The sequence below is a fragment of the Mustela lutreola genome, chromosome 15 (genome assembly GCF_030435805.1).
Source record: "Mustela lutreola isolate mMusLut2 chromosome 15, mMusLut2.pri, whole genome shotgun sequence".
Classification (NCBI taxonomy): Eukaryota; Metazoa; Chordata; class Mammalia; order Carnivora; family Mustelidae; genus Mustela; species Mustela lutreola.
In genome coordinates, this window is record NC_081304.1 from 10,128,448 (window position 1) to 10,146,962 (window position 18,515).

At 38.3% G+C, this 18,515-nt stretch overlaps 1 protein-coding gene across 3 annotated transcripts in view; it reads right to left on the reverse strand.

Moving 5' to 3' along the window:
• Window positions 1-18,515, reverse strand: part of KCNJ16 (potassium inwardly rectifying channel subfamily J member 16) — an 88,135-nt gene that overhangs the window by 62,875 nt on the left and 6,745 nt on the right. For all 3 annotated transcript variants that reach the window (XM_059148732.1, XM_059148729.1, XM_059148731.1), the window contains exon 2: window positions 16,087-16,349. The gene's annotated coding sequence lies outside the window, so the exon portion shown is untranslated. The remainder of the gene's footprint in view (window positions 1-16,086; window positions 16,350-18,515) is intronic.

An 18,515-nucleotide genomic window follows, 5' to 3' on the forward strand; every position in this document is an offset into this window, starting at 1 on the left:
GATTCATAATATCTTAATGAGAATAATATTTTTCAATGGCAGCAACTAAGTACAAGCAGCCAGTGCAGGGGCAATATTCCTAGAGAAAAAGTCAGGAAATTGGGTTTTACCTCCGTACCAACAACTAACCACAGGTATGACCCTTGTCAAGACAATTTATTTCTTCGCATCTTCTAGCATGCAAGTAAGAGTTGGATAATCACCATCATTTCTTCTAAGTATATAATTTTAGTGTTCCACATTATAAAGAAGCTTCTTTATGAACAGGGATTGTGTCTTTTGTTTTATTCTACACTGCAAAGTCAATGCTTAACACTAGTACCTAAACCACAATATGTGCTCAATAAATACATGCTTAATGAATGAGTGAATGAATAAATCAATAAAAGATTGTGTGTTTTGGGGCACCTGGGTGGCTCAGTGGGTTAAAGCCTCTGCTTTCGGCTCAGGTCATGATCTCAGGGTCCTGGGATCAAGCCCCACGTTGGGCTCTCTGCTCAGCAGAGAGCCCGTTCTTCCATTCTCTCTCTCTCTCTCTCTCTGCCTGCCTGCCTCCCTCCTTACTTGTGATCTATGTCTGTCAAATAAATAAAATATTAAAAAAAAATAAAAGATTGTGTGTTTTTATCAAGGCCAAAGGACCGATTGATTAAGTTATTTATTTTTTTAGGATCTTATCATTTATTTGAGACAGAGCAAGAGTGAGAGAAGTCACAGAGGGAAAGGGAGAAGCAGACTCCCTGTTGAGCAGGGAGCCCAATATGGGACTCAATTCCAGGACTCCAAGTTCATGACCTGAGCTGAAGGCAGATGCTTCACCAACTGAGCCATCCAGATGGCCCTTGTTCTTGTTTTTAAGTCAAAAGAGCCATTTGAAGTTTTAGCTTCATTATTAAAGCTGGATTTGACACCAAAAAAATTACAGCCACACTTCTTCAAAGTTATTTGCTATTATACACATGTAAATGTTCCCAGCAATGATTACTCTTCAAAATGGAAAACTTATGTACATTTCTGTAGATCTCTTACTCCCACTGCTATCTTTCTAGGCTGCTCATGCTATGGAAAATAGAGATCTAGCTGAGATTGAATTGGAAGGAATTACTTTGAAATTTCCCTGGTGTAGAAATCTTACATTTGGTTGTGCATTTCTATAGCGCTGTTTGAAGATAATATACATCTTGAATATTTCTTTTTCCTACAATATATTGGCTGACTCTTTTTATAATGCCCAGTTACTTTGCTACCTTGTAAATCACGATCCAGCAACATATTTCACGTTACAACTATTGCTTTGATTCATAAGGACAAAGGATGAAGGAGCCAAAATTCAGCAGAACTGTTTAGACAAACTTCTGCACACAATTATTCTAGAAAGTGTATTCACAATTTCTCCTTTCCTGATCTATGAGTTTCAAAAGCAGGTTGCTAATTATTAATACATTCTCTCCCCACCCCCCAAAATAAACACACATTACAAAATACCTGAATTGTTAATACTATGTATACAAAATGCCTAGATGATAGATTGTTTGCTTGTAATAAAGTTGTTTGGACATCGTATCTAATGTCTTATATATTTCTTAACCCAATCCTAACCCGCTATTTTTTCTTCTTATATAAAATTTAATAATATAATGAATTGGAAATGCAAATAGCTCAGTCTATGTTATAGACTAAGACTATAATAAGATAAAATCTGACCTTCATAAGATGAATATTTTGATAAGTCATAAGATAAAGAGTACTTTGTAAGAAATTGTATTTAATATTATCCCAAATAAGTAAATGTAGTGAATATGTATGAAGTAAATATGTATAAAGTAAATAAGTAAACTACTCATTTCAATGACTTCTAAATCACAGGTGTTTTATAGTGAATTGCACTCACATTATAGCAAAGATGTAATTACATTGTTTATCCACAGAGTACTTTTAATAACTTCAGTGTTAGCATTATATTCCTAATAATGAATTTAGCATGGGGTTTGAATGAATCTATTCTCCTCTCTTATGCAAACTGATATCTCTACAAAGGTGGGTTTGGTAGAAGAAAGAGATGTCACCGTGCACGCACGTGTTTGTGTTTTTGTTTTGTTGAAATAGCTAAGAAACTAATGAAGTAAGATTCCTGTTTGTTACGGGAATAGAATGTTCTTGAGCGGGTGAGATGGCTAGGCTCTCTTAAAAATAGGAAATGAGGATGTTAGCGTTACACTTCTGATTACTGAACCCATCTATTTTATTTTGCCTGCCCACAGAGCAGAAAGACATACATTGTTCTAGTGGAACAGAATATGCAAGATTGACCTTCTCATTCCCCTTGAACCAATTTCCACAAAAAAATAGAACCCAGTGAAAGAAAACACAGGGATCCCCAAATGCATACTGAAAAGTAATCCATTTTTCACTCATCAGATAACAACAGTTAATGACTTAGGTCACCCAACTTCGCTCTCCTATGGCCTTAATGAAAAGGCCAGTTCATTCCATTAGGAAATCAGTGAGATGAATCGTAATGAAAAACCATGATTCTTTGCCAGGATTTAGCAAAGACCATGAATAGCCCAGCTTAAAAGTTGAATTTCTTGTTTTCCTTCCTGTGTGGCTCTCTTTGAAAGGACAAGAAAATGGTGCATTTGGTCTTTGGAAAACCCTTCTTAGAGTGGGAAGCCTTGCCAACTGGTTTAGGTTCATTCTAGGTAAATGAAGCCACAGGGGCATTAGGAATAAAATGACCAGAGGAAAAATTCGCAAATGAAGACAAAGTAACATGTTTAGATTTTCTTGCTAATATAGTGAGGGTATCAAACAGATCCCATTTTACAGGAAACAGCACCTTCAGGGCATGGAGTCCTGGGACAGTCCTATCACCCCTGAGTTCTCCTTTTGGTGCCGTAATTCTGCTATCACATGACCTAAGTGTTCTTAAAAATCCACCATGCTATACATGACCTAGGAAAAAGAAAAAAAAAAAAGACAGACAAAAATAAGGTGGGGGGCATAATACTTAAAAGTTTTGTCGCAATATATAATTAAAAATAAATAATAAAAGTAATATGGAAGGGGAGGTGAACCGTGAGAGACTATGGACTCTGAAAAACAATCTGAGGGGTTTGAAGCAGCAGAGGGTAGGAGGTTGGGGGAACCAGATGGTGGGTATTAGAGAGGGCACAGATTGCATGGAGCACTGGGTGTGGTGCAAAAATAATGAATATTGTTATGCTGTAAATAAATAAATAAATTTACCCAACAAATCTCTCCCCCCACCAAAAAAAAAGTAATAAGGAAATTTTCAAAACTCAGGATGCTAATAGAAAGAGTAGTAGAGTTTTACACTTGGTCAGTATTAAGGAATGCATAAATGCTACAATAAACACAATAAACATGGCACTTTGCCTTGAGAGAGGTCTGAGGTTTACTTGTGGACATGGGCATCAGAAGAAGTGGGGAGAGCTTATGAGTTTATTGCAAAGTGGTGGAAGGAAGATTGTCTGAAATCTGATGGAAGTTGTAACACTGGGGGATGGATGAATGAGCCCGTAACACATGCGGGGCCCTGAAATGACTGGGAGATGTCCTAGGATCATGCGGATGGGTTTTGTGCATTCCTGTGTTTCTCGTGTCAAGTAGGTAAAGTTGTTTTCATGTACCTAGTGTTTCCTGAGCACAAAATCACACATAGGAAACACAAAGCTTAGCTCAAATTATATGGTATCCTCACACTGTTCCCTTGTATATCAAGTGCATGAAACTAGCTCACATTTTCAGAACAAGTGTGACCCAGAACTGACTGCATATTCTCAGATTATACTTATTTAATACCTGAACGGTCAAATGAAGAGTCAAGTTTTTCTTATCCTTGTGGAGATTTCCAGATAGCTGCTCAGTTCAGTGTTGTGTTGACATATCATTCTAATTCTAAATTCGTTAGCTGGCCCCAATAATGCCATTCCCTTATTCGTACTAGAGGGCCGTAATTATGGTAGAGTTGAAGACATTAATCAAGAGTTTCCTTTCTTCTTACATGATGGAGTGTGCTATTGATAGGATTATGTTACCCTTCCAACTCCTATCTCTATCCCAACTGTTTTTTTTTTTAAGATTTTTTTTTTTTTTTTTTTTGACAGATAGAGATCACAAGCAGACAGAGAGACAGGCAGAGAGAGAAGGAGAGGGAAGCAGGCTCCCTGCTGAGCTCCCCAGTGCGGGGCTCGATTCCAGGACCCTGGAATCAGAACCTGAGCCAAAGGCAGAAGCTTTAACCCACTGAGCCACCCAGGCGCCCCCAACTGTTTTTTTTTTTTCTTTTAATTCTATTTGTTCCAGGTCTCAATTATAGCATTCTATAGCCTATCAACATATTATTGCTATATTCCAAAAGTTTATCCAGCAATCTCTTATCCTTGAAATGTTCTTTTCTTGTTTCATTTAAAGTTGGATTTTGTTGTTACTGGTTTTTTGTTTTTTTGGTTTGGTTTTTTTTTTTTTTTTTTTTTTTTGGTGTTGTTCCAATTCTGTGACACTAATCCACTTACTTAAAATATCCAAAGCAAATGCTTTTCACTATACTTCAACTGGTTTTTCAGTTCTGCAGAGTTCAAAATCTTCTCTGTCTAGGAATCTTACTTACTCTTTGGAAAAGATTTTACAAGGATCCAGTGTAAATATAAAATAACAGGAACATGCACACCATGTTTGGCCTCTTTTCCATCATGTTTTTAATGCTAATAATCCAAGAAAACAGCCTGTAAAATATGCACACACGTATGTATATGGCAGATCTTCTTGTAAACATCCCTTCTGTGATTAAATTGATTCCTGAGGAATTGGTTAAGACAAGCAGTATCAAAGGTCACTTTCAAAACTTCCTGTGCCCCTGAGAATGTTTTGTGTTAATAATACGCATTAGTTTTACAGCCACTTAAGAAGACCTCATTTATGTCAAACCAGAAACAGAAAGCCAAGTTGAAAACAAGGGGAAAATCCTACCACTTCTATAGAATCAAATGAATGAAGACGTCTGGAAACAAAAGAAAGCTGTTTTGAAAGATTCACTGAAAATCTCCATCTCTTGTTATTTTATCCCAAAGCCTACACACCAAGCAGAAAGCAACAGGAAATTATGCCATCCAGGGACAGGGGCTGTGTATTGATCAGACAGGATGATAGATGTGAAACAGAGGAAAGAGCCAGACTTAGGATCACAATTGTGAAAAAGCAAAGCAAAACAGAAGAGTTGGATTCTCAGTGCTAATCAGCTTGCTAAGCAGGAATTCTTTGCCATTGTAAAGAAAGTAGATCTCTTAGAGAACCTTTTAAACTTCTTCACATTTAGGGACATGTGTTTTTTTTTTTTTTTAATTTTCTTGAATACAAATATGTAAATATCAACCAATCAATCCCAAGCCCTTGTGGGGGCAACTTTGCTTGAATCTCCAAATGGGAATACCATGTGAGAACAATACTGGATTTCTCGAGTGAAAAGAAAATCAGCAGGTGTTTCATACAGAGAACATGATTTCACTGACAGTATTAAACCCTCCTACCTACATCTCTGAAGACAAATGCTTCCATTCTCTTTATGGAGCCAATATGTTTTGCTTTCTCAGAGTAACACGACACAGTTCCATAAACCATAGATGGCTGGTGAGTCACTTTCCTAGAGATCAGAGCTTATCAGAGCTTGAAATTTGAATGTTGTATAACTGCCCCAACTCCAACATTGCTCATGAAATTCTGAAGTTTTAAGCAGAGAAGGAAAAAATGTTTAAAAAAAAAAAAATCAGATTTTTTTTTTTTTTTAAGTGGGAACTCAAATCACCAATGTCCTGCCCTTATTGGGCTGCTGTTGTCATAGTCTGCATGGGAGACGTCTCTCATATGATTGTAATTACCAACATAACCAAGATATAAGAGTAGGCATCAGGGCCTGTCTGTAAGAGTGCCTAAGGTGATTTGTTTTAAAAAGGAGAGAGAGAGAGCTGCAGATGAATGAACTTAGGAAACTGAATTGTGCAAGTTATTCAGTTCAGCAGCGTCAACTCAAATCCAGCTTATGGGGCCCAGCTTGGGCATCAGTAACCAGAGGAGAGTAGGGAACAGCCATCAGTCAAAAATACTCCTGTCTGAGCAGTTCTAAGCTTGTGACAGATGACGCACTGAAGAATTAGTTCCTCCGGGAGAAGGGGCAAGAAAGAGAAGAGTCTAATGGTGGGAATAACCCACTGAAACTCCCAAATGTGAGTCGACATTAGTTGGGTATAAAGCAAAAAGACAAGGAAATAGTATGTGACCATTGCACAGAAAATATACCCTGGATTTCTCATCATTTCTGCCTCTAGCAGATTTTTACTCTTTATTTTAGATTATTTTATTTGCTTGTTTAACTAGACCTTGATGCTGGTGTTGGTTGCTAACTTCCTCACTGACATTGCTTCGGGTACTGACACCTGCAATATGTGAGCTCTTCTGAGCACCGTCTTGGATGCTGTGATCTCGAATGATTTGCTTGAATCCATTCCCTGAAACCTGCTGACCTATTGGCTGGTCCCCTGAGTACTTAACCACTTGTCCGGATAGAGTGTGGATTTTCTATTCTTACTGGGTTACCATATTTGTAGGCAGTGCCTCTTTTTCCCATAGGTTTGTCCCATTGCCACATGAACTCCTCAGTGCAAGTCTATTGTTGGTTTCCTGTACTTCCATTTGGGGCTATGAAAGGCAAATGCCAGCAGGATTGGGGAACCCAGTTTGGGCGCCTGATGCATGTTAAGCAGTCTGCATGTGTCAATAAAACAATGGATTAATGAATCGACTTGGCAAAGTCAGACCGTTGAGTCATCTGAACATGCAGACATAGCTTGTGCTATGACAGCATCAGTCTCCATGCATCGTGAAATAATGGGAAGCAGATTGCTACTCGTTCCCTCAAATTAGTCTGGAATGAATAAAATAGCTTCTATTAATAACCATTTCCCAGCATGCCTGTGTGAAGAAGAAAGTGTATAAAGGAAACCAGGTATTTCGTCTCTGGGGTACATGATTGTGATAGGTGGTTATGACTCATGACCTTTCCCATCACTCAGTTATCCAAAAAAATTTTCAAAAAGTACTTGTCTTCATATATATATATATATATATATATATACACACTAAATAAATTATAAATATATATAGCAATATATAAATGCATATATATATTTGTAAGACTCAAAAACAGAACTCCTAGTGGGGTACATGGGTGTCTCAGTTGGTTAGGCGTCTGCCTTCAGCTCAGGTCATGATCTCAGGGTCCTGGGATCGAGCCCCTCATCAGGCTCTCTGCTCAGCAGGGAGCCTGCTTCCTCCTCTCTCTCTCTGCCTGCCTCTCTACCTACTTGTGATCTCTGTCTGTCAGATAAATAAATAAAATATTTAAAAAAAAAAAAAACTGACAGATCCAGCTCAGGGTCTCAACTTCACCACTTACTCATCCATGACCTTGAGAGGTCACCTTGCTTCCTTTATTTTCAATTTTTTATCCGCAAAGTTAAGATGACTAAAAGTCAAACCTGAAATTCTTTCCGGCCTAGAAATTCCATGGTCTTGGATGAGTTTTTGTCACATTCCTACATTTTAATTGTAATTTACTGTTCTATGAGAATAAGCCAAAGCTTTAGATACATCCTTTGTTTTCTTTTGCTTTCTTTTTAACATGCAACGCAACTATCATATGGTTTTTAATTGAATAGATTAGAATGAAATAAGCCAAAGCATTTCACCTTAAAGGTGACTGTATAATATGTAATTCTGATATTCAGTAATAGTGCTGGCATATCAATGTATGCTGATCAGGCCCATCTTGAGAAATGGAGCTACAAATACATACATTGCCATTCAGGCATAGAATTTTCCTCCACCACAAAGAAGGTGGTTTCTTACTGAAGTGAGTTAGAAATGTTTTGTGTTTGAGTACACATGGTTTCAAGTCATGCACGGAATTGGTTCATGGAGGCTGATCCTTTAGTCTGTCCAATGGGTTGGTGATGGTGGTATTTAAAGCTATGGGGAAAAAAAAAAATGTATCCTCTTACTAAAAAGGAAGCAGGATCCTGTCATAGAAACACACCCATTCTGGCACCTGTATCCTGGAAATTTTTGTTCCTAATCCTTTGCTCTTTGTTGGTTTGGTCAACAGACAAAAGCAGTTGCTCCAACACAACCAGACAGAAATCCGTAAGCTCAGGGAAAGCCAAGACTTGCTTGAATAAGCACCGTATGCAGCAAGGAAAGGGTACCAAAACGGGTCAAAGTGTCCCAAAGCAGAGAAGTGTGAACTACATGTTACGGGGAGGTTATAGTATTCATTGTCATCTGTCCAACTTTCAAAAAGCAGCACCTGCTCTGTGTGTGGAAGAAATGAGTATCACTTTGTGCCAACCTCAGTCAACATCAAAGATGGACAGAACTGAGTCACTAAACTGTGGAGCCACAGACAGCGTTCTCCTCTTCTCTTGTATTGGGAAGGCAGGGCACCCATTCTCTAGGGGGCAGAATTCTCTCCTACAGACCTAGTTCTCACAGTTACACTACTTCTATGCTAATGACATGAATTCTAAAAATAAGTCTAGTAGACCAAGGACAGCAGTAAGACATCCTGCCAAGGTTCTCTTGGTCTTACCTTAGTTAGATAGCTATTCTTAAATAATGAACCTTCTCATGATCCATTTGGATTATACTTGTTTCAGGCATTTTCTGAGGAAAAGTTGGTATCATGACAAAGGAATAGAAACTAGGTTGGTTCCATATGTCCTTATTTTTCCCCAGAAGAGATACAAATCCATGACTGTCATCTAGTTAAAAGAGAATCAGTGCAGGGAGCAAAAGGCCCAGGGAAGCAACCATCTTGAGCTATCTCTAGCGGCTTTCTCCCATTGTAGCATTTGCTCTAAAGGTCAGGCGCCATGTTAAGCACTTCAAGTGTGTTATCATATTTAATCCTTATAGCCTCATGAGTCAATACAAAACTATTACTCCTATTTTGCAAATAAAAATATGAGCCTCAAAGTCACACTGAGAATAAGGGTCCCAGGTTTTCTCTTATCATTGGCCTTTCTCCTGTACCTGTACTTTTGCATATGGCCCTTGGGGCAGAAGTGAACTGGGCAGTCTCTTTCATCTAAATGAGAAACTTCCTCTTGAATTAAAACAGATTATTTCTGGGTATTCTTAAAAAAAAAAAAAAAGGCTGGGGGATGCACAGGACCAGAACCCTGCTATTGACTGCAATGTTAGTTGTCCTGAATGTTGCAACACTCTTGAAAGTAAATGGGAAGTAGGATACGCCAAGCTTTTTTTTTTCTAGGACTCATCTTCACCAAGAGTGGGGGGATATGTCGGGTTAGTCACTTTTCTTCCTCGGACTCTCACTACTTCATTTAAAAATGTCTGTCTTCCTCTGACTGGTAGAATAGGGCTTATGTTGTCACAGAAGTGATTTTCAAGGTCGCTGGGGGAAAAAAATAACAGCTTCTCTTGAACTAGGTTCACATACTGGAGGTCAGAGGGGGCATTCGTTCAGTTCCTGAAATTACGTAAGCTCTTGAAACCAATACTGATCTGCAAGTTCTTGGATGTTCTAGACACCCAAACCACAAGGGGATTGTGGAAAGAGAAGGTTGCACACCGGTTCTATGGGATTAACCTAATGGAATTTTCATTCGATATTACACTGAGCAAGTTAAAATTCAAGAATCTGTTAAAAATCTCAGTAAAGAAAGAATATAAATCTGAACAGGATGTTATCATCCTCACTTTAAAATCTATAGGAGTTATCCAGCTGCATTCAGTCTTTAACTACACCTACAGTTTAACAATCCTTTTTAATGACTTCCCCCAGAGGCTCAATTCCATTCAAATTATATCCAATCCACATTTTAAATCTCACCAGAAAGTTTCCTTTAACTTTCTATTTTCCAAGCTATGCCTTTTCACGTTATTATAATCATGGGTAAAATGACCAAATTCTGTGGAAAAAAGAAAAAAAAAATCAGGATATACGGTCCAGAGGAATATGTTTCTGATTTAGGAGTTTATTTCCAAATAAACAAAATCTGATTATCTTTTTAATGAATTGCCTTTTTTGAAAAGCATATAAAGGCATAGAGATGGACTGCCATAGAAAATCTGATTTGCCCTGGTCACGGGGCACCTTTCCTAATTGTTACACAAAAACAACAGCTACCACTGTGGAAAACCTTAAAGATTCAGCAATGTCTATATCCTAACTGTAAAAAATAAATAAGCCAAGAATTAAAGTAACTTACTGTCCTCTTGAAAGTGAGGCACACACTTAACATTGACAAGTCAAAATAATTATTTGAGTTCAATAAGAAGTGATATTACTTTTTACATTTTTAAATTTTATTTTATTTTTAGAGATGGAGAGACACAGGTGGGGGGAGGGGCTGAGGGAAAGAGAATTTTAAGCAGGCTCCATACCCAGCATGGAGCCAACCTAGGGCTTGATCTCAAGACCTCAAGATCATGAAATCAAGAATGGGACCCCAGCCTACTGAGCCACCCAGATGTGATGGTATTTTTATAATTAGCCATTAGTTACAACATTTTGAAATTCACACATCAAGGTTGTTTTAAAAGTGCAAAAAACTCTCGTATATTAACCCATTAAAGTACACAAGAGCCAATTAGTTTGTTTTTTTTTTTGGGGGGGGTGCAATTTCTATCTATACTATCTATTATCTATTATTCAGGATCATCAGAAAACCAAACACAGAATTTTGTCCCAAGCGACCATTTCATAGGCATAATCTGGTTTCACTCCAGCTGCCTTTCCATTTTGTTCTCTGTGTATGTACAGTACTTGGACCAATGACATTCGAGGAAGAGGGTGTTCCCCAAGTCATCAGGAGCAAACAATGCAAATCTGGGGAAGGAGGAAGCATGAAAGACCAAGGAAACAGAATCCGCTCTCCCCTGGAGAGCTGGCCTTTTTCTCCCTTTCCTTCTCGAACAAACTTCTCCATCTTGTTTTTCACTTCGCTCTGCCCAGTGCTCCCTTCTAATCTTCCCGAATTCCTGGTTAAGGTCTAGCTAGAATTGCCGCATGCACATGTGCACGTGCACCGCAACAGCTAGTGAAGGTGGCAGGGGTGGGCGGGGGATGCCCACACCTTAAACCTCATAAGAAGCATAAGGAGATGATGAAGGTGTAGACACACAGGGCAGTTTGTCTGTTTACTGGGCTCATTTCCAAAGGGCAAGCTGTTGGTGCCTCTAACCCCACTTCATGCCACCTAATTCACTTCGACCACCAGAGACCCAAACTCAGGAGACCCTTGAACATGAAAGGTTATGAGCCCCACACCACCTCCTGTTTCCTGCTTTTGCATGTCAATTCTCAGCTGCTCAGTCCGCCTCCTGACTTGCTTACGGGGCCATTCATAACTGTAGTATGAAAATGGATCGGCTTATTTGCCTAATTGAGAAAGTTTAAAGTCTAGAACAGGTAGATCTGTTTTGCCAGTGACATACGAGCAGTCCATGCATTTTCAATAAATCCTCCCTCCTTCCCAGGCTAAATAGGTCCTTCCACAGACCACTGTGCAAGGCTCTATGATCATACTTGTAGCTACAAATGATGATTATTTATACGCACAGCATTCTTCCCCAGCATACTGGGAACTTCTCAAGGCCGTCTCATCATTTTGGCAGCTGCCACCCACTCTCCTCTGTCCCTCTAACTCTCCATGGTAACTTCATAGTAGGAATTTCATATTGCCTTTTTAAATAAATATAGAAGTTAAATCTCTAAAAATATATATATTTTTAAAAAGGGGCGCCTGGGTGGCTTAGTGGGTTAAAGCCTCTGTCTTCAGCTCGGGTCATGATTCTAGGGTCCTGGGATCGAGCCCCGCATCAGGCTCTCTGTTTGGTAGGGAGCCTGCTTCCCCCTCTCTTTCTCTGCCTACTTGTGACCTATGTCTGTCAAATAAATAAATAAAATCTCTAAAATATATATACATATTTTTAAAGAATATATATATATATATATATATACATATATATACATACATATATATTTTTTTAAATAAATTTAGAAGTGAATGAATAAATGACCTTTGGTTGTCCTTCATGTCAACAAATGCCTTGGTACTAAAGAAAAATACAGCTTGTGTTATTTTGCAACAACTCTTTATCACAGAGCAGGTAGGCTCCACGAGATACAGATTACTTCCTCAGTCTGATCTTATTTACTCTTTCTCCTATACCACAAGGAAAGGCAGCAGGCTTCCTGTTTGCTAAGAGCAAATCTGCTTGCCTTTGATTGCATTTTGTAGCTTGCTCTCAGTTCCTCAATGATTCTTTCACCCAGAAAGGCAGCTTCGTACTTTGCTGTGGCTGCATTGTTAACTAGAATCCACATTTTCTAGGCTGTTAAAAATGACCTTTGTCCTTTAGCAACCCCATTCCAAACGAATGTGTTTTGGAAGACATATGAAGTTGATCTCCGGACTCAGAGAAACAGAATGACATGTAAATCAGTGGCCGTTCACAGTGATTAGATACCTTTGAAGAATATATATATTTTTTAAAATAAATGACTAAATTTCCTTTAGGATATAGGCTAATATATCTTAAATAACATTCCCCACTGCAGCCCTGATTTGTGGTAAGATTAAGATGATTGAATTGGATGGTCTAGATTTTCAAAGTCCATCATTCCTATTTTCACAGGAATTTCTGGGAAAGAAAAACGCAGCAGAGGTCAGAGGGCTTGGGGAAGGAAGTTCACAGATCCAGTTTCAAAGCTTCCCCTCTATGCATGCCATACCCAGCAACAAGACACTTGCCTCTGGAGAAGAAACAGGCCTTCCAGTAAGCTGGAAAAGAGAAACAAAACCCCAAAATGAAATGGCCTTCACACCTTTGAAGCTTATGTAATTGTGTTTAAGTTTTTTGACACCACTGGGTGTGGAGAGACATGACGAAGCCACGTTTAAAATTTTCTCCAAGTAGAAAAGAAAATTTAAGTACCACATTATAAATCAAGGCTACAGTACTGCCAAAAGACTATGAGAATAAAAAGCTTCTTGTTGTTGTTTTTGTTTTCTGGGGTTTTTTTGTGGGTTTTGTTGTTGTTGTTGTTTTGTTTGTTTGTTTGTTTTAACCTTCTGTGAATACAGGAAGGGACAGGTCTAGCAGTGAAAACTTAGAGAACACATCCCAAATCTGAAGAAATCTGCCTTGGGCAAGGTGAAGGTGACATCTGACTGATACACTGGCTTCCCACTGAAGGGTCGCATCCAAGAAAAAAGTGTCAAGTATTTGCCTCAAGGTAAGTGAGCCTCGCTGACTGAGAGGGACCCCTGAATCCCAGGGCTTTTACACTCCAGAAATCTTCTGCAAAATAAAATAATTTTAGAAGTTTAAGTGAGGGGGACAACCTGAGCTCTCTTTCTTACCAGCGCATTACCAGGTCTTCTGCAACATTAGGATGCAAATATATCCAGACAAAAGATGTTATTGTCTGAAAGAATTCGGAGATAGCACAGCTTCCATCACCTAAAGGCTAGTAATGGTGAATCTACCAAAAACAAACAAGAGCTGCACAGGCCTCACTTGGGTTGGCGTATTGTGCTCTGATTCCTTAAATGCTCTTCCATTCATCTCCCTTCTGTTCCTTTAGCAAAGCTCATTTGCAACAGACAGGGATACAGTGAAGCATTATGGGCTCTCCCCTTCCATTGTGGGTGTTCCCCTTCCATTTTAAGCACTGTGAGTTGATACATAATTAGAAATTTACCAAAGCTCCTATGGAAGGTCTCTTGAGAAGACAAAATTCAAACTTTAATTCAAATAAATTTAGGTTGAAAACTAGGGATGATTTGGAGTTTTTAGGTAAAATATTCAGGTTCTATTTCTGTTGAACTAAATTGTCTACGATCCTATATTTTTCAAAATATCTCTTCCCTCCTTTCATCATTGTCTTTAGGAATTAACCATTTAAAATTACCTACTCTGCATAGATGTATATGGGAACCTGCCTCTAATAATATGATTAATTGACTTCTTTAGCAGATGGTGACTTTGAAAATGATTAGAATCCAAGAATGAGGTCTCAAGTCCAGTAATTTGAAAATGTCATTAGACATATCTCTGTATCATAGCCCTGTATATCTAGAATAATGTATCCCTCAATTTAAAGCACCATAGAAGTTTTAAAAAATGAATGGTTCTCGTCTGGGATATACGAAGTTTGGAAGTTGACACACCATGCTAACAACAAATAAAAAACTGATCAAGCCGAAAAATCAACAACTCTTCTCAGATCTGCCACAGCAAATTGCTTCCACCAAAACTGGAGACACATACAGGGAAATACAGAGAATCACAAGTTACCAGAGCAGAAATCTCCATGGGAACCAGGAAAATCTAAACTGTTGCTAATCATTGCTGGAGGTTCACGTGAACAAGTCTGATAAAAACTCTGGGGAGTTGCATATTATCTCTTTAAGATTCTAATTTCAATTCCTTTGAAATTATACCTAGAAGTAGGACAGCTGGATTGCATGTAAGTTCTAGTTTCAATTTTTTGAGAGACTACCAGACTGCTTTTCTTTATTTTTTTTTTCAAGATTTTATTTATTTATTCATCAGAGAGAGAGTGAACACAAGCAGGGGGAACAGCCAGCAGAGGAAAAAGCTGAGCAAGGAGTCCAATATGGGGCTCAGTCCCAGGACGATGGGATCATGACCTGAGCCAAAGTCAGACGCTTCACTGACTGAGTCACCCAGGCATCCCTAGACTACTATACTGATTTTTGCATTACATGGACCAATTTCCATTCCCATGAGTAAGATACAAGAGTTCCTGTGCCCTCACATGTCTGCCAACACTCGTTATCTCTTGTGTATTTGAAAACTGATGTCCTGACAGGTATGAAGTAATATCTCATGGTAATGGTTTCAAAGGTGTATCTTCTTCTCTTGCTGATCATGAACCTCAATAAATGCTATCACTCTTTGATCGAGGACCTACAAGAGTGGGAAGAAGCATCACTAGATTTTGAAAAGCTATTAACTCTACTCTCTTCTTTACCATTCAAATGTCAAGGAAACAGGAATGTTTATTTTATATGAAAACCTTGAGACAGAAATTCAGCTGAAATTCACTTAGAGAGTTCTCATTTATGGTTGTAGAATCCAAAATGCGGCTTTGCAATCAGACTACTTCTTCAGAGCAAAACCCAACCTGTGATTTGAGGCACTTATATCATCAGTTAACATGTACTTACTGTCTGGACTGACAAAGGCCCTGGGCTAGAGATCTTACAAATATGATCTTTTATCTCCCTAGCCTCTAACCCCCATTTCACAGATGAGAAAACTGAGGCTCAGAATTTAAAGTAATTTATCTAAATTCACATAGATAAGAGCTCTGAACTTGGAACTCAAACTTAACTGTATATGATTTGATATCCATATCCTCTCCACGAGAAGAGATCAAAATATGAACCCAATTTATAGATATTCTAGCAAGGAAACCGAATTAGAAGTCAGGTCCCTGGTTCCCGTCACAAACCTCGACCAACTGTGTTACTCAGATAAGCCATATCCTTTCTCTGAGGCTCAGTTTTCTCATGTGTGGAATGAAAAGATCCAAAACAATCTTTAATTACAATACATCCCAATGTTAAATAAATGATCATATCAAAAGGAGAGATAAACCATGAGAGACTGTGGACTCTGAGAAACAAACTGAGGGTTTTGGAGGGGAGGAGGGTGGGGGATTGGGGGAGCCTGGTAGTGGGTATTAAGGAAGGCACGGATTACATGGAGCACTGGGTGTGGTGCATAAACAATGGATTTTGGAACACTGAAAAGAAAAGAAAATGAAAACAAACAAACAACAACAACGACAAAATGATCACTAAACAGTTCTTATTAACATTCATTTTAGAGACAATATTAAAGGCATATGACAGAAGCATCTAGACCAGAGCCAATAGCTATCACTTAACAGAATAGAAAAAAAAAAAAATCTATGGCTACAAATTATTGAAGTTTAAAGTTTTGACTTACCTTTTCACGAGCTCAAAACTTCCTGAGTTAGCTGCTTCCTAAGCGTCTCTCGGTACATCTGACTCAGGCTAAGCAAAGCACCTTTCCTTCTTTGGCCAATCTCTGTTATCTCCTTTTATCAGAATCTTGGTTTGATGTCCAGCCCGGTCAGTCCCTTAGGATTCAGATATCTAGGACATTCTGATGCCAATATTCTGTTGTGTTCATAAACGTTCTTCCCTTCAGCCAAACCACATGGTCACCAAATATTTGAGGAGAAACTCCTATCGGATTGAAGTGTTAGAAAAAAAACCTGAGCATCTTATCACTTCATCATTGGCTCTCTGGAGATTCACACCCCTTTTGACAACACAGCCCGGGGACAGCTGTGGAACTGATCAAGAGCCTGTGGTTCATTTTGAGCCTCAAGTTGACTTATAGGCTGAGATGTATGGATTCTCCAAAATCCCAGATTCATGGAGATTAACAGACTATATTTTTCATACCTTCATACTCTGACAAATCTCATAATGTCCTCTACCATTTCAGAATCCTGGAAAACTCCTTTCCATACTTTTGTACTTGGTTTAATCATCCATCTTTTCTGGAAAAATTGTCCCTATACCATGGCTGCTAATTACAGGCCAACTGTTTGCTCCTAAGTTAGTATTATTTTTTTTAATTTTAACACCTACCATATTGTAATGTAAACATATTTTTACAGGTTTGTCTTTGCTCATAGACTAGAAGAATCTTCATGACGAGAACCATGGCTTTATATTTTTCTAAATCTTTCAGAGAACCTATCAGGGTGCCTAGGACATAGGAGGCCCACATAAAACATTGTTGTAGTTCATTAATGCATCAAAAGCCTAATTAAGCACAGTTCCCTCTACTCAGAATAACCTTGAAAGACAGAAGTAATTTTTTCTTAATCTCCAAGCAATGTTGTATTATCCATCCCAACATATATTTATTGAGCACTTACTATGTCCCATACTCTTTTAGGCTCTGTGAATGTACTGAAATGTACACTCCCTGCTCTGTGAATATTACATTGTAATGTAAAGAGACAAGTGGCACAAGAAGAGTTGAGTATAATAGAAGATGAGGAATCCAATGAAAAAAGCTGGGAAAAAATGCTGGATGTAAAGGCAAAGGTAGCTACTTTATATAAGACAAAGATGAGGATGAAGAAGAATAAGGAGGACAGCTAAAGTAGCAACAACAATTAGCAAGTACCATTCAATTTGGCTGATGGGCTTATATTTAACAAAGCAATCACACATACATTTTCTGGAGTCCAAGGAAAGTGATTCATTGAGTTTGCCTGTATTGTGTTTTCCTCATTGTTGTTCCTGAATATAGCATAATTCACTTCACCCTTAACCTGTAAGGGTAGCAGCCAGAACCAGAGAGAGAAGTCTTCCCCTTTAATGAGACTGATGGGCCAATGGATCACCTTGAATTTTAGAAACCCCGTGTTCTTATAGATTCTTCGGTTGTGTAGGGATCCTTATCTTCTGGGGCTCTAATTTCAAATCAGAAACCCTCTCCTTTCCCTGAGAGTGACATTCATGTAGCAATTGCCAATTGTCAGGAAATTCTCTGGCAAGATTATTTCCAAATGCTTGATATTTTAATTGTCCTGAATAGCCTATTATTTGATGGACAACAGTTGATTACAACTTCCTCACACCTGTGTAGCTGCACACATGTACGTCTGGGGAAGGGGGGCAAGGCATATAGCTGCCCAATTTGTCCATAACAGATTGCTCATAACATTCAGGAAGGACAACAAGGTATTGAGAGCATGAAAAACTCTAGTAGATGTAGTAAAATACTGAAAAGCCAGTAGTACACTATTAACTTCTTCTTATGAAGAACAAATGAAAAACATTAAGGAAGTCATAGGAGAGATTACTAACTTACAGGAAAACTCAGATTCCTTCTCTTGGGAGTCCGTGGACCTTTTCATAGAGAATTATCACTGGTCATGTTTCTCAAACTCTGTTTTCAAGACAAAGGGTTTGTTTTGTTTTGTTTTGTTTTGTTTTTCCCCCCCAAACTACCCAGGTTATTCTGCTGCAAATTATTCTTTTCCCAATTCACAAGAAAAAATTCAACAACAAACCAAGTTTTTTAGTGGATATATCTCAATTTTAGCTTTCTTTCTTTTTTTTTCCTTGCCACATAATCTGCATCCAATTTTCTGGTTTTTTTTTTAAGTCTCTCAAAGTAGATTTTTGCTTACAAATTATAAGGGTTTATCAATAATAGGCAACTATTTTTCCTATGTTAGCAGTAACCAATTAAAAGGAATATTTTAGAGGAAAAATGACCTCATTCATACAGCCACTATGATAATCTAACAATTTTCTTAATATCTAATGTACATAATGGGTATACCACAGAATCTAAGAACATGGGCTTTTGGAGACAGGCTCTGG